This window comes from Argiope bruennichi, chromosome 3 (assembly GCF_947563725.1).
Source record: "Argiope bruennichi chromosome 3, qqArgBrue1.1, whole genome shotgun sequence".
Lineage (NCBI taxonomy): Eukaryota > Metazoa > Arthropoda > Arachnida > Araneae > Araneidae > Argiope > Argiope bruennichi.
In genome coordinates this window covers 6508947-6528810 of record NC_079153.1, presented here as the reverse complement: position 1 = coordinate 6528810, position 19864 = coordinate 6508947, and the positions used below count along the sequence as shown (strand labels likewise).

Sequence of the window (19864 nt, the reverse complement as noted above, 5' to 3'; positions counted from 1 at the left end):
TAAAATATTAAAGTAACCATGAGTTTCACAATGTAATTTTTCTTTTTTACTTGACACGAGTTAAATTTATAATTAAAAGAATGGTGGAAAATGTAATTTGAATCTTGATCTAAATCTCCGCATTATTTTTTTCTCTACTGACAATAAACGAAAATATGCCTCTTTCTGTTTGTGTATGTGTGCACGTCCGTGCATCTCTTGCATTTCTACAAGCCTAACAAACCTACAAATATTTGAGTTATCAACATTAGGTACAAATATACTTTTAAGTGCAAAAATATGTAATTCGGAAAAGTTTTTTTTAAAAAAAATATGCTGTTTATGATCTCAATCTCATAATCGTAAAATATTATTGCGGTATTTTGACAGAAATATTTTTTGCATAATTTTAAAAAAAATCTTGAAATTGAATCATTGTATGAACTGTTCTAGCTTTTTTTCGTTATTTAAAGAAAAAGAAAAAAAATCTAACACTTATTTGTTCGTACACCGCACACACGTACAATTTAAATAAAAAATTTAAAAAAAAACGAAGTTTCACTACAGCTAAAGTTAATTAATACAAAGATAAATTAACCAGATAGTTACATTTGTAATGCCTTTGTGACGCGATGGTGTTCATTTTATTAAGAAAGTTCGTATTCCCAACATGATAACCATTTTAATTTGATAGTTATAAAACTATAACAATACAAACGCCTTTAAATATTTATCACAATATGATAATTAAAAATACTTTAATTAATCATGAAATAAGGCATACGAGATTTAATTGAAATGAATTCAACCCAGAGAGGCTATTGTAAGCTAAAGGCATCTATGTTCAAACATATGTATTCTAATAATTAAATAACTTTAAACTATGAATTGCAACTGTGTGCCTTTAGTTTTCAATAAACACTTTGTAACTTTAACTATACATAGCTTACCACTTATGTATCAGGATGTGCATCTTGGTTTCAAATATTTCTCCCAGCATATTAATGGTAATTATTTTTATTCATGAATCCCTTTTTTTCTTCAATACTTCCTTAATTTAAAGTATATTGAACTCATCCAGGAAATTTATTTTGCTACTCTAGTTTTATCACTCATATCTAACGATTTTTATTTTGTCTCAAAATAAACTGCAAAAATATATATTATGATGAATATGATAAAATCAAAATCGAATGAGAATCAGCTACCCTTTTTGATATTTTTAAAAACTCATAACACATACCTTTGTTTATTTTCGTGTTTATTTCTTTCCATAATATTACTTTTACATAAAATGTACGTTATTTAGTTTAATAAAATGATGCTGTTCCTTATATAATAATATTTTCAAAGAAACTCGAAGTAATCTTCCAGATCCAATAGAATCGAAAGATTTGACAGTTAATAAATCTCTTTGCATTCTCAGAATTGAAGAAAAGCATTGGGAAACAACGATTTACTCAATAACAGTAAATATATATATATATATATATATATATATATATATATATATATATATATATATATATATATATATATATATATATATATATATATATATATATATATATATATATATATATATATATATATTATATATATATATATTTTGTGAAAGGTGTTTTACATATTTTTATATAACATGAAACCGATTGCAATCAATTTTTTACTTAGTTTCTGAAATGTTTAAGTTCTGAACTTTAGTTCACGATTGCAAATTCGATGACGATGCTCTGTTTTAATATATTTAAAATTTAATTATTATTCAAACAATAATTTAAATAAATTTTGATTCATCCAAATGAAGGCAAATAATTTTATTGAATACACTTTTTTTTTTACAGTATAGTTGATCAATTTTAAAATTGTTCCACTTAAAATATACTCAGATTTTATTTATTGTAAATCCATCATACTAAAGTAAATGTTTTTCCTAATTTTAAAAATTTGTTTCTTCATATTAACTATGTATTTATTTCAAAATTTTGTTCTTTCTCAACAGGACATTCACAAATTACAACTGGTAGGTAACATTTTTAAGAGAATTTAAAGAATTTTAATTCGCAAATATGAAATATAATATTTGTTATAGAAAGGAATTTTACTGAATTAAAAAGCTATATTTTTATCTTGACATTTTTTTTCAGTCTTGCTTGACGCAATACGTTTAGGAAAATGGCCTTTGCGTCATAAAAAAAAGCAATTGTTGCATAGAAAATAATCCAGCATTTTTATTTATCTTGACTTGTTTCAAGATTGTAAAGAGTAATGTTGGCAATTCATTTTTATTTCCTCCTTGAGAGGAGAGAGTTTTGAAAGTTTAATACATTTTTATTGACAGTATAATATATTTATATTTTCAAGATATAACTATCAGTTTATCATTTATCTAATTAAATTTTCATTTATCTCTTAAAGCAGCACTTACTAGTTAACTATATTAAAAAATTCATTTTAGTTTACCATAATATTTATAACTGCGAACATTAATTAAAATAAAAAAAGGTAGACATTTATAGCAGAAAAATAGAAATTGAATTATTTCAAAACTTTTACGATATTTTTACTCTCAGTGCACCAATAGAAGTGTATTAGAACTACTACTAAATGCATTGTCTTATTTTTGCTCATAATTTTTTCTCGTAAATCCAGCTAAATTTTCCTGCTTATATCATTTCATTGTTTTTGATTATCATATTGGCATATCAGTGTCTATGTTATATAGCACATAAATAACTGATGTTCCGGCAATTGCATCATTCAAAAAAAGACAATAAAGAGTGTCGAGATGACAGTCGTATCATAGTTTAACGGGAAACTATGACATATGATAAGTAACACTCCCCCCCTTCCCTTCATGCACTTATCAAAAGGATATAGATCAAGTGTAGATATATATAAAAAGCAGTGGAACAATGCGAAAAAAATCTAGTTTTTAACTGCTTTCAATAGCCATAGATTACAAGGCTTTTGTTAGAACTGATGGCAAAGATTACTGTTTTTATCTTTACATTTATTAATAAGATTTATCATTCAAATGCTAATCATAAACAAAAGGTCACAAACAAATACTGCTTTGTGATTATTTTATGCATATTAAAAAAGATAATTTCTTCTTCTGGATATTGTTAGCGAAATGCCGTTTTCGTCAAAAATATCATCTGCAAGTTAAAGCGTTAGGCGAATTTCTTTCCAAAAGTATTCATATTTTTCATATATATAAAGAGAAATGAAACGACAATATTCTAATGTTTCAGAATTTAAAATTTTCTCCAAAAAAGAAAATGGAAATGCTGAAGAAAAAAATTAACTATTTCTAAAAATTATTAAAAATAATTGAAAAATATGCAAACATAAATATGATAATAAATATACCTTATAAATTTTAATAATAATCATGTAATTTTGTAGCAAAATAAAAGTGAATGTTTTGACACGCATATCTGAGAAGACATTATTATATCGTAAGAACTTCAAAAAAACTAAAAGGAACGAGTTATATAATGTTATGTATCTTAATAAATCACTTTAATGCAAAGAATTTGAGATCTGTTTGCCTTTTCCTTATATACTTTGAAAAGAGATTACTATTTAAGCTAAATTATATTTACAAATACCACTTAAATAAAATAGGCAAAAAAACACTTGAAATACAAAAAGAACTGTCTGATATACACTTGCACCGAAAATGAATTATGAAAGCTAATTTGTTTGTAAAAACGCCAAAACGATCCTGAATCTCAAAACAAATTTTAAAATTAACAATTAACAAAAGAGTGAGGATGAAAAGTTTATTCTACATGAATAATTTCACCGTTAAGAATAGAAATAAGCCTTTATTTTTGCCACTAAACAAGAATTTATTTGTCTGTAATCTTGGCCTTTTAATCAATATGTATATAAATTCAGTAAACCTGAGACAGAATTCAGTTCCGATTACAATATATTTACCTATTTGTTACCTTACATATTTACAATTGCTACCGTATCCAAATTTATTTTATTGCCTTCAAGTTTTTTATCTACAAGATTTTATCTAACTATTTATTTATTTATTACAAATGCCCAGAAGATTGGTTATGACGCCATTGCATACAAAATTTTATCTCTTTGTAATGAATAATATAATATTTGTAGAAAAGCATTTATTGCATAATAGATTTTGTCATTCTCATACTGCCTTAAAAAATTTCAGAAAGTCATTTAATGCATTCAAGATAGATTATCTTGCCTTGAAATTGTTTTCAAGCAGTTGGTTGTCTAATTATTCTTTGAATGGTTAACCCTTATATTTTGCAGATATTTTTCTTGATATCTAAATATGTTTTAGAAATTTTTCAAAATATATTATCATTGAAAAAAGTAAATGCGTTGGAACATACATTTTCTTCACAAATTACATGTTACAATACATAATATTCTTGAAAAACATATTATTTTTTACTTTTTAAATCCTACTTATTGTTACAGTATATGAATGTATATAGAAGACAATATAATGTAAAATTTAACAATTATATAAAAAATTAAAAAAATGACAATGGGTGAAATTGGCCCTTTTTTATCGGCTTCTGTGACATTCATAGCAAGTTTTCTAGGGTATTTTAAACATACAGGTTAAGAACTAGTATAAAAATCAACCTACAAATTATGTATATATATCTCTTGGTATATTAATATATTTTATAAATTTTTCAAAATACAATATCACTAGAAAAATTAGTTATGTTTGAACATACATATCAGAATCAGTTGAATGCGAATTTTCATCGAAAAACTGATATGTACATGTGTATTATCCTGTGTATTTAACTGTGTATATGTGTATTTAACTGTGTATATGTGTATTTAACTGTGTATATGTGTATTTACTGTGTATATGTGTATTTAACTGTGTATATGTGTATTTAACTGTGTATATGTGTATTTAACTGTGTATATGTGTATTTAACTGTGTATATGTGTATTTAACTGTGTATATGTGTATTTAACTGTGTATTATCCTTATCACTAAAATCACTTTTTGCTTCATTTAAAAGTGTCTGGAGTACTGCTTCATTATAGGATCAGTAAATTGGATGATATTTCAGGGCCAAAGTTTTAGCGCCATCTGCTATGCCTTGTTTATCACTGGGGCATTAACAGGGGGGTGCGGTCTTACAGACCGCGCTTAAAGAAATAACTGAATTATTTAAAAACGCATCCGCTGAAATCGGTTGAAAAAGTGCACATGTATTGAAGGTCACAATACAAGAAGCTACAGGATTATTCCATTCAATTGAGCTAAAAATAGAATAGGGGGGACGGAAAATCCATCGCTGGCGGTCTCACAGACCGCACGTCCCCAGTTAAGGGTTAATAAAACTGAATAAAATTAAAAGAAAAATTTATGTAAAATAAATTTCTGCCTTTGTGTTTATATATATAAGTTTGTGTGTGAGTGTGTGCGTGTGTGCGTGCGTGTGCGCGTGTGTGTGTACGCGTGTGTGTGTGTTTGTGTGTGTGTGTACGCGTGTGTGTGTTTGTGTGTGTGTGTACGCGTGTGTGTGTGTGTGCGCGCGCGCGTGTGTGTGTAGGGTAATATTGTAGAAGAGCGACCAAAAAGAAGGCAAACTAAAAGTTTAAACTGAATTTATTTTTTTATGTAAGTGTAAAGTTTGTACATAGATTGATGAAACATGCTTGTTTTACACCAGAATAAAAGGACGAAAGTGTGAGAAATTTTTCCCTTAATGCTTTAACTTAGATATTCTTACAGGAATTTCTGTGTTACGTGTTAGTTCAGGAAAGATAATCTTAAGCATCTTTAGAAGCTACGTCGTAGCCGTTTGGGATTTTTAGCCTTAAACTATGATAATGAGAATTCCGTACTCATCAATTTTTCTAGAGCGCATATTAGAAATAATTAAATGAAAAATAGGACTGGGATTAAAAAAAAAAAGAGAGATAAATTTTAGAATACATGATTATTGTCTAATTTAAAATTAAAAAAATAGAAAATCAATTAAAAATTAAATTATATTAAGGAATATAATTACATATATATATATATATATATATATATATATATATATATATATATATATATATATATATATATATATATATATATATATATATATATATATATATATATATATATATATATATATATATATATATATATATATATATACAAAAGTATTAGAATCAAGTTAATAGGAAAAACAAAAATCAAATAAAAATTAAACCAAAAAATTATTAAAAAAATATTAAAAGTCAGAATTTTTCATTCTGAAAGATTCGTGACTGCTCAGAATATGTGATTATAGACATGTATGAATCGTATAGTTTTAATTCACGATCATAAGGATGGAGAGATTTTTGTTTGATTACGTAACATATTCTCTCACACACAATACTAAAGAGAAAGAGAGGGTGAGAAAAAGTAAAAAGATCAAACCATAATAATTTGGAATAATTTTTAATGACTGTTTTAGAAAAAATAATTGCAAATTTAAAATAGATAAATAATTATTTTATTGTTTGTCTGAATTATTTTTCATTTATAGATATTTAGAATTGCCTCTGAAAATTATAATAAATATTAATGGCAAAGAAATTTACAAAATGTACCTTCCGTTATCTAAAATATGAAAATCGTTAGAAAAAAATAAATAAATAAATCGACGTTCTATCGATATTTGAATTTTTTTACCGTCTTTTATTTGTCTCCCCTATTTATTCCTTTTATCGCTTGGGCCATTTTCAAAAATAGAAAGACACTTAGCGACCTTTCGAAATATCTGATAGGATCTTTAGTTCCTGAAAAAGAGTTATTGTGATCAGGTTACACGTGCTCATACTTTTCATTTATTTCAGTGATTGCTGTTTGATAACGAACTGATTATTTTATGCTTGTGTGTATTGTTTCCTTGGCAAGTAATATCAGACAATGAAAGTATGTTTTATAGCGATTTCAATAATTTTTTATTAAGGTATTACTTAAAAAACCCATTATACTAAACAAAAATTATATGGAATTTTTTTAAAATCTAGACTATTTATTATTCTAGGGAGTCTCTATTGGGATTTTTTTTTATTAGCAACTAGCCGCCTTTGGTGACCAGCCGGTTCGCCAATCTTAATGTTCGTTTAAATTCTAATAATTTAATATTTTACGCAATTCCTACTTTACTAGATTTCTTCATCAGAATATTTTAAAACTTCAAATTTTGATAGTCATATAATTCACTCATAATATTATAAAGGCCTTCAGTCATAACTTAATATGTATCTCTCTAATTTTCTATTAGCTTTCGTAGAATTTATGCTTTAAATTAAAGTGGAACGAATTAATCTGCAATTAATATAATAATATTTTTTACTGAAACAAAGCATTTTATTTATAATATGATTACTGATAACATAGTCACTGAGCGTTTAAACTTTATGGACACTAAAGAATATCTTTTTTTAATTTATGTTATATCTCAAGAATTTGTTTTCTCAGATTCATCATGAACAGATCGATTAATTAAAAATGTTTAATTTTAAATACATCAAACACTAAGAAAATAAACAGAATCGTTTAAAATAATGGTCAAAAAAAGGTTTAAAAAACTACTTAAAAAACGATGTACTTAAAACTATAAGCATATACAAAAAATATATAACTAACATAAATACAATTTAATTACAAAAGCATGCAACTATCCTAAAAATAATTTAAATCAAGAATCATCCGTTGATAATATTGTCAACAATCAGAACACAATACGCATGCGTGAATTTTCAACGCCAGTTACGGTAACGCAAATGCGTGAATTTTTCTACGCCAATTGGGGTAACGCTATACAGATTAGAAAATTTTAGTTTCCTTTATTCTGTTTTAGTTTAATTCAAATGTACTTCAGAATGAATCTGAAAGATCGATTCATTCACAATGTTTAATTTTAAATGCATCAAACATTAAGAAAATAAACAGAATCGTTTGAAATAATCGGCCGAAAAATGTTAACTCTAGCCTCATTACTGTTGGGAAAAAAAACTGAAGCCTTACTCATTTGGCGTTGTGGAAAATAAAAAGATTTTTTGACGGGAAAGTTAATTTTTAATTAATAATTAAAATTCTAATTAAAAATTCAAAAAAAGGGACCCCAGGTGCACATTCCCGACCTCTAAGGTATACATGTACCAAATTTAGTAGCTGTAGGTCAAACGGACTGGCCTGTAGAGCGCCAACACACAGACACACACATTGAGCTTTATATAAGTATAGAAGATAAACAAATTCCGTAAAAATGTAAAAAGGAGTTGCATGTTTGTTCTTACCTGTTTTTTAATGTACATGAGATAGTGACGTAAAATTAACTAATTTTCCAATTCCTGAATTTTCACTGAAAATAAGACCGGACACTTTAAGTTGATTTTTTCAAGTTTTAAGCTCGTTTAATATTTTTTTCATTGCCTTATATTTTTTTAAGTAACGATATTTCTAAATGTTAGAAGGGAATTCTTTTCACCTCTTGATGTATCAGTTACATTTTTTTATATCAACAACAGAGTCTTCGTAGAATAAAAGTCTAACGTATTTTTTTATGTCTTTGCAAAACATCTAAAATTAGTTTTGTCATATTCCTGTAATTTACTAAAATATTGTTATACTTATTCATATTTGGCATAAATTTGTAATTACATTGATTAAATAAATTATTTTGCAATTACATTGAAATATAATAACAAATAAAGTCATGCTCTATACAGAATTCACGAATGACATTTGTTAATTTGCTTGCAAAATATCACGGCACATGCTCATTGCTACGCATTTTGGTTTTAATAATGCATTACAAGTGTGGATAGTTATTGTGCACGAATGGATTATATAAAACAATCCCTATCTTAATGAAACCTGCTGTCTTTTGATTGTTGAAATATTTGCTTAATTCCGTCAATAATGCTTGACAATTTTTGAACACATTTTTATTCAACTTCATGGTTTTATCTAAACATAAATTGTTTTTCATGATATAAAAAAGGGTGAATCTAAGATATTTTTAAACATGTATCCTGCTGAAGCAAGATTTTACTCTGCTAACAAAAATTTGTATCATTGTATTTTTAAATGAAAAGTCTTTGTTATTAAATATTCTGTAAAATTATCTCAGAGAACAGGTTTACCTAATTATTTCATAAAACTATAATATTTGCAACTTTTCAGATTTGAGCACACATGTATCGTGCATTTAGTTATTATTTTTTTCTTACAAATTCTAACTATAGTTAATTATTGTTCTCATTAAGACGATAACAGTATAAAATAAGCATGCTTAAATAGTCATGCAATTAGGCACAAAAATTCATTTTTTTTAATCTGAGTATTTATCATTCTTTTCTTATTCTTACTTATCACCAATTAAATTCATTTTCCATTTTGTTTGTATTCTGGTGTGATGAATGTACAATTTTTACATATTTTTCGTTATTATAATGTTAAAATAATTTCTATATGTATTAGTAGATGGCGCCACGAGTATGAAATGCAAAATTCGAATGTGAAATATTTACCTTTTGTTTATAGCATGTTCAGATAGAAGAAAATGATTAAAATGTTTGTAAAAAAGAAAAAAAAATCTGCTAATGTTTATTTGTTTGTACTTAACTATAGGAATTGTTTTAATTGGGAGCAATTTCAATTCACCAATATTTAATAATGTGGTAAAACAAAAAATGATGTTTAGTATTCTGATGCAAGATTATATGTACTTATTTGTTTTAAATTGTGCAGCAATTTTAGAGATTTGAAGATTTCTTTTAATTGAAAAAAATAATATCTGAATTTTATTTTTAACAATATATAAAAAAAATGATAATATCAGATTATTTGTATAATGCACACAAAAATTAACAATTTTTTTTATATGCAAATGAATAGTGTCACCATTTTATTAATTGTTATCCATCAGCAAATTCAAGTTTGAAACTTAAGTTCATAACAGCAATCCATACTACATTAGCATAAAATTTCTTTTTATAGAATAAATTTAAGATAAGAACTAAAATATTTTTTCCAGTAAATATAATTTATTTGCATTTTATAGGATCAAAAAAGAAATTACAAAAATGAAAACATATGCTTTACCAATTTACTATCAATTCTATAATATTATATTACTAAATCAATGGCTTTAATCGTCTTATGGAAGACATTTGGTTATGCTAGAAAATATGGTGGATATTATAGTTGGTATATAATAAGTTAGATATGGTAGATAATATGATGGATATTAAAGTTGGTATATAATAAGTTAGATATGGTAGATAATATTTATTAATTTCAAAATTAATTATAAGCAATATAATTGAATTTTAAAGACTGACAAAATATTTCTTTTTATGAAAATAAAGGATTAACACATGATTTCGAATACCTCAGTAGGTTTCAACCCGATCTTCTTATTTTCTGGAAGCAATAATTTTCAAATTAAGCTAATGGCAATGAAAAAATGTGCGATCTTTGTCTGTGCGGATACCGTAGACACTTGATAGTTAAACAGATAGTTCTCCTTCGACATTCATGTTTTCGGCTATATTGTGGTGCGTCATGTATTTATATAAACTATTGTATGCTCATCGTTATGTATATAATAAATAATTGCTTCTCACTTTTGACGAATGTCTTTTCATCATTTGGGGAAGAGTCTGATACACATGCACAGTTTTGTTTCAACATTTTAGACATTTTTTTTTATTTATTAACTGCGATTTTGACACTTACATAGTCAGAATATTAGACAGTTCATCTTTTGTGTCCCTAAATATGAAAAGATATAAAGTTTTGATGCGAAGATAATACTTGTTACTCTTACCGAGTTATCATGTTCATAGCACCGGACAGCGTTTAATAATAAACGTAAAATGGGCATCTAAAATTGTATGCAGATCTCAAAATTTAATATAATTTTCACATTATACAAAATTTCATGGATTTTTTTCTTTAGAATTTATTTTTACGAATTCATTTGCAAACAAATAGAAGACTGCGATAAATGATTTTTTTTTTAATTCTGCTAATCGGATTTTAAAAAATTGAAAACTCTCAAAATCCTAGAGGTCGAATTTTTTTATTGTTGTGCTGCTTTTTTATCTCTTTGTATATTAGAGAATAAAAATAAAAGTAAATAAACACAACAGAACTGCCACAATGTTCCACTCAATAAAAAGATGAAGATACTTTCCCCAAATCTGGAGTCCACCAGATAACCTGAACATCCCAGCGAACATTTATAGGGTGATTAAGGCAGCCATTTTGAGCAAAATCAATTTCTCCCAACGCAAGATCCACCGCTGTGCTCATTAGGACGGAAAACTGCGTTAAACTGAAAGTTCCCAGTCTATTAATCTCCGGGAAATACGTCTCCCGGAATGAGCGACGCTCCCGCATATAAAACAATGGCCTTCGAATGACAACGTGGAACGAGCCGGCAGTGCGGGCCGTTAACTAGGCACTTAGCGAGATGCTATCGCGGGCCGGAATTGCAGGGTAATGTGTTAACATGACACCTGAGAACGCCATTTGGCGTCTCTAAGCCGACTCGGTAATTGTAGTTTTCAGGAAACCAATGGAGCTGTAAGTGTTTCTTATTAAGACATTTAGGCGCTCTCATAATGGAAACAAAGTGCCGCGTTCACAGCGCTTTGGTTTCCTACTTCATTTTTGAAACGAGGCAGCAGATGAGTGCGCGGTCATTGATATTTTTTCTTTGTGAAATGTGATAAAATCTCGCATTTGAGGTTAGGATTACTACATTAGGTTAATGAAAGCGAAGCTAATTTAATTTTATTTTGGAATACGTATAATATTGATTAAAAAATTTATTAAGGTGTAAAAAAAAAAAACTGAAAAAAAAGGCATTATTTGTTGTTGTTGTAGAGGAAAGGCATTTGAAGATACCTAGGCGACAGAATTTGAGCAAATCAATTAATCAGATCAATTAAAATATGATTAATAGATTAAATTTTATTTGTGATATACATTTTATATAACGAAATTCTTTTCAGTATCATTTATTTGATACTGGTACTTGCTATATTATTAAGAATAAAAATCTCAAATAATTCTTTGAATATAAAATTATTAACTGCAAAGCTACATATAAATATCAAACATAATCACAAACTGACTATTCCGAACTGCCGGAACGCACACAGAAAAACTTGAATGAGCTGGCCGCCGCAACAGCAATACTGGCGAGAACTGTGGTTGAGTCCTAAAGGCCTTTACCAGCCACGGTACAACCTTTCCCTAAGGAAGTACGTCTCGTCATCAATGGGAAGAGCTGGATCCTCACCCTTTCATGTACCCTCCAGGGTGGCGAAAACCAACCACCTGCCGGAGATGTCTCATCTTCAATTACGAGGTGCCCCTCCCAGTGAGAAATCAAACATAAAAGGCCTATTTTTTAAGTATCAGAGGAATAATATTGTATATTACATTATTTTCAAATACCAAAATGTTTTTTTAGTAAAAGGCGCCAACTTAATTTGAAAAAAAAAAAAATTCAATTCTGCTTTCATGATAAGCCTATTCATAGAATGTATTTTTTTTTAAAAAAATAATCAGTATGTTAATAAGCAAATATATAATCAATTTTAAAAAAATAAGAAATAACTATATTTCGTTATTAACAACAAAAAAAACTTTTTGCCATATTTTCTGTCACTCTTTTCAATATTGACTGTTTAAATTACTGTTTATGCAAGTGTAAGCATTTTGTCTTTTCAAAATTAGCCATTTTTCAGATTTAAAAAGAAAAATGAATGATTTTGTATTTAATTTCCGAAATACCAAAGTCAATGTTTTAACTGAGGATGAAAATTCAACAACAATATAAAAAAAATTCTTTTTTTATTATTTAAAATCACCTAAATATTTGCTCAAATAGAGATCTGAAAGAATGCTAAAACAAATGATTTGAGTTTTAGAAGAAGCATTGAGAAATATTTTATACTAAATTCAAAGCATAAAAATCTGTCGCATTTCTAGATTTCTTAATATTTGATAACTTTCATACATAAATAGTTTCTTCTTATAATTTTGTAATTTTAATAAAATGCTAAACTTTTAGAAATGTTTTTATACATTCTTACTAAATTTTGATAAGAATTTCTTTTTTTTCTGAACTGAAATTTACTTTAAACTATCTTAAATACATACCATATTTTCTTTTAATGTTTAACTAAAATCTTTATTATCATAGGTATTGAATATAATTTTTTCAAAAATTAAGGCACCTGGAACATTTCAAAGATGTTTAAGTCCAATTACGATATTATTTTGAGAAAAGTCATTGAAATGTACTTTATTTTCCTATACTATTCAAATATTCATTTTACTGAAATATACATATTATGACACTTTTTTTTGGTTGAACATAAACAAATATTTTGGTGACGAAGTGATTAAAATAACATTTCTTGCTTTTCGTCCATTTTCGCTTATTTCAAAGTCCACTGTTCCCTTAAAGATGAAATTTTTTAACAGGAAAATTCTGACCTGACTTCTAAATCTAGGATTTTGTCCAAAATCTGAAAATTTTCAAAACCACTATTCGAAATAAAGGGAAAAAAATGTTAAAATATATGGAAATGCGAACCAGTTAAAAGAGAAACTAAAAGTAAAGAAAATAAATAAAAAAAATTAAATCTACTATCACAAACTTCAAATTATCATATGAGAACATTATCAATTTTTAAGTTATTATTTGTCTTAATTAAAGTCATTAACTAGCTAAAACCTGTTTGAAACAATCACGAGACTTGTCTATCGGTCTCTATCCCCTTCTCTTTCTCTCTGTCTCTATATATAATGATAATTGGTTTTAAACTTCCTTTTTCAATTTTTCTAGCTCGCAAACAAAGTTTTGGAGCTCCACCGATTTTCAGATGAAAAAAATCCATCGTTTTTGTAAATACCGGCGCATGCATAATCTGATAGTCTTGTGATTGTTTCAAAGAGGTTTAAACTGGTTAATGACTTAAATTAATTAAGAAAATTCATAAGAATTCAGAGAATATATAATTTGGAAATCAAGTTGTAACTTTAGTTGGCGATAAATCGCCAAATGTGACAACTTTCTGCATTATTTTCTAATAACCTTATTTTAATTAGTTGAAATTATCCCAGAACCAACAATATATTATCGATTACACAAACAATATTTTAACTTGTTTAGTTTATTTCAAGAAAAAAAAAAAAAAAAAAAAAAACGTTGCGCGAGGTAGGCAATAACATTGCCATTTCCAAGGGAAATACTACAAAAGCAGACGATAGGTAATTCAAAAGCTATACATTGAAAGCCGACTCCAAAATAAAACTGCATTAGCAGACGATAGATAATGGAAAAACTATACTGTGAAAGCCGACTCCAAAATAAAACTGCATTAGCAGACGATAGATAATGGAAAAACTATACTGTGAAAGCCGACACCAAAATAAAAAAAGGGATAAATCGCCAATTTCTTGCCTAAGTATTTTGATGCTTAAAGAATTTGTTGCCTACGCATTTTGATGCTTCAAGAATTTGTTACCTTCAAATCGCTTCAAAAACCTCAAGCCGAGACAACACTATGTTCTCACACGATAATAAGCAAATATTAAAAGAAAAAAAACCAAGCAATGCAGATTTTTGTTTTTTATCATGAGAAAACTTATTGTTTTGGTTAGGAGGTTTAGAAGCTCGAAATCGCGTAGGCAATGAATAAAACATAAATGGTGAATTTTCGTCATCATCTTTTAATCGCGTATATTTTTATCTGCTTTTACCAGCATTGCAATATTATTATGTATGCTTCTTTGAAAGCAGATGCGTTTTTAAAAGGTTGATGTAGAACTATAACATCATATGTAGCTGTTATTTTCATGGAAAGTAATTTTTTTCGAAGGAAATTAAATAATTTAATTTTTATAATATGTTAAAACTTCACTTGCGTTTAATAATAGTTTTGATAGAAGTATTTTCTCTTTTCCCCAAAGGGGAAATATTACTTCATTCATTCTTAAGCGGGAAACATTGAAGGATTTGACTCCTGTTCTAAGATTGATCCATTATGAAACTGTTTTATGATCTCAGAAATTAAAAAAAAAAAAAAAAAAATTAGCAGTTTCTGTTTACAAAAATATTTTTATAAAATTCTATTTAAATTAATATGTTAAAAAATTTATTGGTAAATAGTTTATCATTTGGAAATCGCTTTGCAACGGAAACACTCGTTATTTAGCTTCCAAACATGGCATTCCTTTTAGTGAGAACCTGATGTTGGTTTGGTTAGGGAGTTTTGAAGCTCGAAATCGCGTAGGCAATGAATAAAGTATAAATGGCAATTTTCATTTTCAACTTTTTCTTGGCTGGCAAAAAAAGTTTTGAATCTTTCGTAAATCTGTTAAAACTGGTTAATGACTTAAATTAATTAAGACAAATAATGACTTAAAAAATAAAAATTTCTCACATGATAACTTGAAATTTGCGATCGCAGATTTCATTTTAACGCATCTATTATTATTATTTTTATGTTCTTTAATCTCTGTTTTAAAGATTGGAAAAAATTACAACATCTCTATGCGCGGCTGGATATGAAATTACTACTAAATACCAGTTAGAGGAAGAATTTTGTTTTCCTTCTTCGGCTTTGATTTATTTTCTATTTATCCCATAACTGCCAAAAACCGAAAGTAAAAGCAGTCGCTCTCCAAGAGATTTCCTATTCCCTTGTTCCTCTTCAGAATTTTAGTGATATTTTCGCCAATATCATGCTGCTGGGAGTGAAATCGAATGTAAATGCACCTAAAAACAGAGATGCTGAACGGAATTGAGAAAAAAACGGAGTAAAAATCAAAATATCGGAAAGCGAAAACATGTTGAGGCAGAACAGTTTTCTCCCGCATTCTGCGCGATATCTTTCGAAATTGGAGAGATTTACTTCCGTTACTCTCATGCAAGCATCCATTCGGAAATGGGAGGAAAGGAAATATAGCTCCGATACGAAATACAAAAGGTAGTAAACTACAGATACGTTTTTTGATCTTGTACGAAATGCTTGTTTTCGAAATCATTTCCGATGCAGAGAGGGCTATCTCGAAATTCGAAACTGTTGTGTGCATGCCATCATTGGGGAAATATATTTTCTTCCTGCAGATACATACAGATAACGTGATGAAAAATTTATTTGTATCGAAGAGATATATAAGAAAAATCTGCTGAAATGTTTGCTGTTTTAGATTTGTGTTGCTGTATTTTTATGTGAATAAGGAATAAAATATTTAAAATGCAGCATAGAAAACTCAAAAAAACAGTATATGAAAAATGCGACTTGTTTTTAAAACGCCGAATTTTAATCTTAAGAAATGTATGGAAGTCGATTTTTATGAAATTTGTATACATTTTTATCTAATAAACGTACGCTAGTATTGAAATAAAAAGAATATCAACGTTCATCTAATATGTTTTTCAAAATATTTTACAATTCATCAAACAACTGTTTTTGTTTTTGTCTACTGAATACATGGAGAGGACATATTGTAATCATTAAAGATTTGAGCTTGAGGTATTAATTAGAAATTCTTCCTAAAGACTCGGGACCTGATAAATGAAATACGCAACGAGATTCAAGCATATATCGGCGAATTCATAATCTTTTCATTAAAATTTTAATTTGTTAAATTTGAAATTTTCTCACAGGAAAGTATATTTTTTCATCCATCCATCTAATTACAGAATCTCAAAAATCCAAATAGTTGATTGAATGGATTTAAGTGAATTTAGAATTATAATTTTAGGTAATCATTATATCAAGAAGCAAATTCATTAAATATTGGACCACCTGCCAGTTCGTACACTATCTACCAATAAGTATTTGGGCACCCATGATAATAAGGATATTTGCTGCCCTGATCAACATCACGCCTTCTTTGTTTGAATATCGAGTAGGAAACAACATTAGCATTAGTCGCATGCAAGGTACTATGAAATTCAGAGTTGTCTTACTTCGAGAGAGGTGTAATTGTCGGATATCATAGAAATGACCGATCATTAAGGAACATATCAAGGGAATTAAACGTTGCAAAATCAATAATGACTTTTGTTATATAGAAGTGGAAGATGAATGACGATTGTTGGAATGTGCTTCGACCCGGTAGACAAATGAAACGAAGAGACCGAGACGGACGAGTGTTGTACAAAGAAAATCGGAAAAGCCGCACCACATCAATGGCCCACATACTTCAGAAGTTCCAACAAATCCGAGACTGTTTTTTCGATAAATACCGTCAGTACGGAAGCACATTTGTTAGGTATCTATGGTCGTGCTACCACACATAAGCCTTTGATTACAAAGTTCAATTGTGCTGATCGGTTGAGGTGGGGCAAAGTACGTCGGAATTCAACCGTAGATGAATGGAAACGGGATCTCTTGAGTGATAGCTCAATCTCTACTAAATGGATGGAAGAGTTGTGTTTGGCATATATATGGAGAACTCCTTGTGCCATAATGCATTGTGCATACAGTAAAATTAGGTGGAATTATGGTTTGGGGATGTTTCTCGTGTTATGAACAGGGAACTTTGATTCAAATTCATGGTTAGATTCACGCTGACTCCTGCTCCACTTTTCTAGACAACAATGTGCTCCCTACGCTGAGGCAATGCTATATGGTGGATCATTGTTATTTTCAGAATGGCAACGCCATTTGTCCTGTTGCGAGAACCATCATGGATTGGTATGACGACAATGGAATGACCCGAATGAACTGGCCTCGCTCAAATTCCAGACTTGAATCCTATAAAATAACCTCTAGGGCGAATTGGATGGCCGAATTAAGAGGTGCAACGACTGTTCAAAATCGGTGAAAAAACTTACATGCCTTCTCCAAGCCAAACAGAAGAAAATATCTCTATCTATCATCCAAACTCTTGTGAAAAGTATGCCAATGAGGGTTAAGGCTATAATTGCTTCAGGTGGAGGCTGTGCATACCAACTATTGAATATGAATAAATTGTGTTTCTCTCTTTTATCACAGGTGTCCAATTACTTATTGGTAGATAATTTATATTTATTTATATTATTATGTTACAGTTAAAAATTGAAAGCCGTTAATGTGCAAATTCTCTACTTATATGCTCCGTTAAAGTGCGGAATCGAGAGTTTTCCTCATTTTAATAGGTAATATGCACATTAGCGGCTTCCATATCCTAAAGTTCAAAATTTTATTTCTCCCATTCCCTTTCCCTACTCCTTCCCCCTATCCTTCCACTTTTGGTTTGGTTTCCCAGCGTCTGAACGTCACCGGTTGATTTTATTTCTCATAATTTGTGTCGGCTGCCAGTGCGTAGCATAGCTAATTCTATTTTCAAATTCGTTTCTGCCGATTAGCGCGTTATAATTTTTTTTTAAAGTAGAAAATCTAGCTCCAAGTACGGAAGCAAGAACGGAATTGGTAAGTAAAATGTACGAAAGTTTCTTCACAAACCTCTTTAACGAAAATTCAAAATATAATAGTGATTTAATGACAAGACAAAAGAATGATTCCATATCACTGATATGATGGATGGATGAACATATTAAGCGAATAAAAGTTTACAAGGAACATCTGGAGATTATCGAATAATTAATTCAAAGGTATGATGTGTTGAGTGAGCAAAGCTGTAAAAAACGCATTGAACCGTTGTCCGATGCATGAGAAAGTGTGAAAAGGTTTGTCCATGCAGAAGAATTATTTGTCATATTGTATTTCACTTATTTGCCAATTGGGCGAGATGGAAGAGACATAATGATCAAGTAATTAAATACACTTCATTAAAACAGAACAACGAGTATCTAATTGGCAATTTGCCAAATCTAAGTAATTCTCAGATTACCTTGGTAATTTGAAAAATAAAACAATTTTCTGCAGTTTAACGAATTATCCTAGTTAATGTGCAGATTAGTAGCTAATCTGCACTTTAGCGGTGACACATTTATATATGAGCATTATGATTAACCCATATATATTGGAGAACGATGACTTAAAAATCCAATTAGATGGATATACATATGTCTATAGTTTCAGAAATTTAGAATTAGAATTTTAGATATGTCTTTAATTCACAACTAAATTCGTTAAAGAGTGGACCGTCATCGGTTTGTATATTTATTTATTTGTGTGCGAATACTATAACAAAAAAAAAATGTGACAGATTAGACAAATAGAATTCAGCGTGCAATCTTGTCATCAAAATTATAAATTTTTATCAAATTTTGATATCAAATGGAGGAAAGAAAGACTTCCCGCTTTAACAGTCGGCTATCCTTTATGTTACTTTGAACCATAAAATGAGCCGTATTGTGTTTGTCGAGGGAAGCATATTTCAGTAAGTTTAATTGTGGATTAAAAGAACTAAACTGATAAAGTTGTGAAATGATCCCTTGTTGTTGAAATGATCCTTTTTTGTGAAATGATCCGTTGTGTTGTTTTTCTGTAAATTTTTAATTTTGAACTATAGAAGAAATTGTATATTTAGTTAAAAATTTTGTAATTTTTTTACTTTCCTTTAACTAATCCTTCTAATTCTCTGCCTGTAGACATCTTAAAAAAATAGTTACAACCCTACACTGCATCGTGTTGCCAATTGGCTACACAGGCGAATTGTCTTCATGACCATCAAAATGTAGCCATATGGCAACTTTATGCATCAAAAGGAAGTTTTGGACGTCAGTGATTCAATTATCACCATTTATCTTCAATAGATGGCAGTACTTGATCGTAACATAGAAATAAATTAAAACTTTTCAAATCATTTGAATGACCAAATTTCGAAACTGTTATTTACAATTAAATGTTTTTATATGTCAATTAAAAATATCATAAGCAT

The 19864-nt window shown here is 28.6% G+C and overlaps 1 protein-coding gene across 1 annotated transcript in view; it reads right to left on the bottom strand.

Moving 5' to 3' along the window:
• The window catches only part of LOC129962514 (flavin-containing monooxygenase 5-like), a 48677-nt gene that overhangs the window by 7946 nt on the left and 20867 nt on the right, over positions 1-19864 (bottom strand). The window lies entirely within an intron of this gene.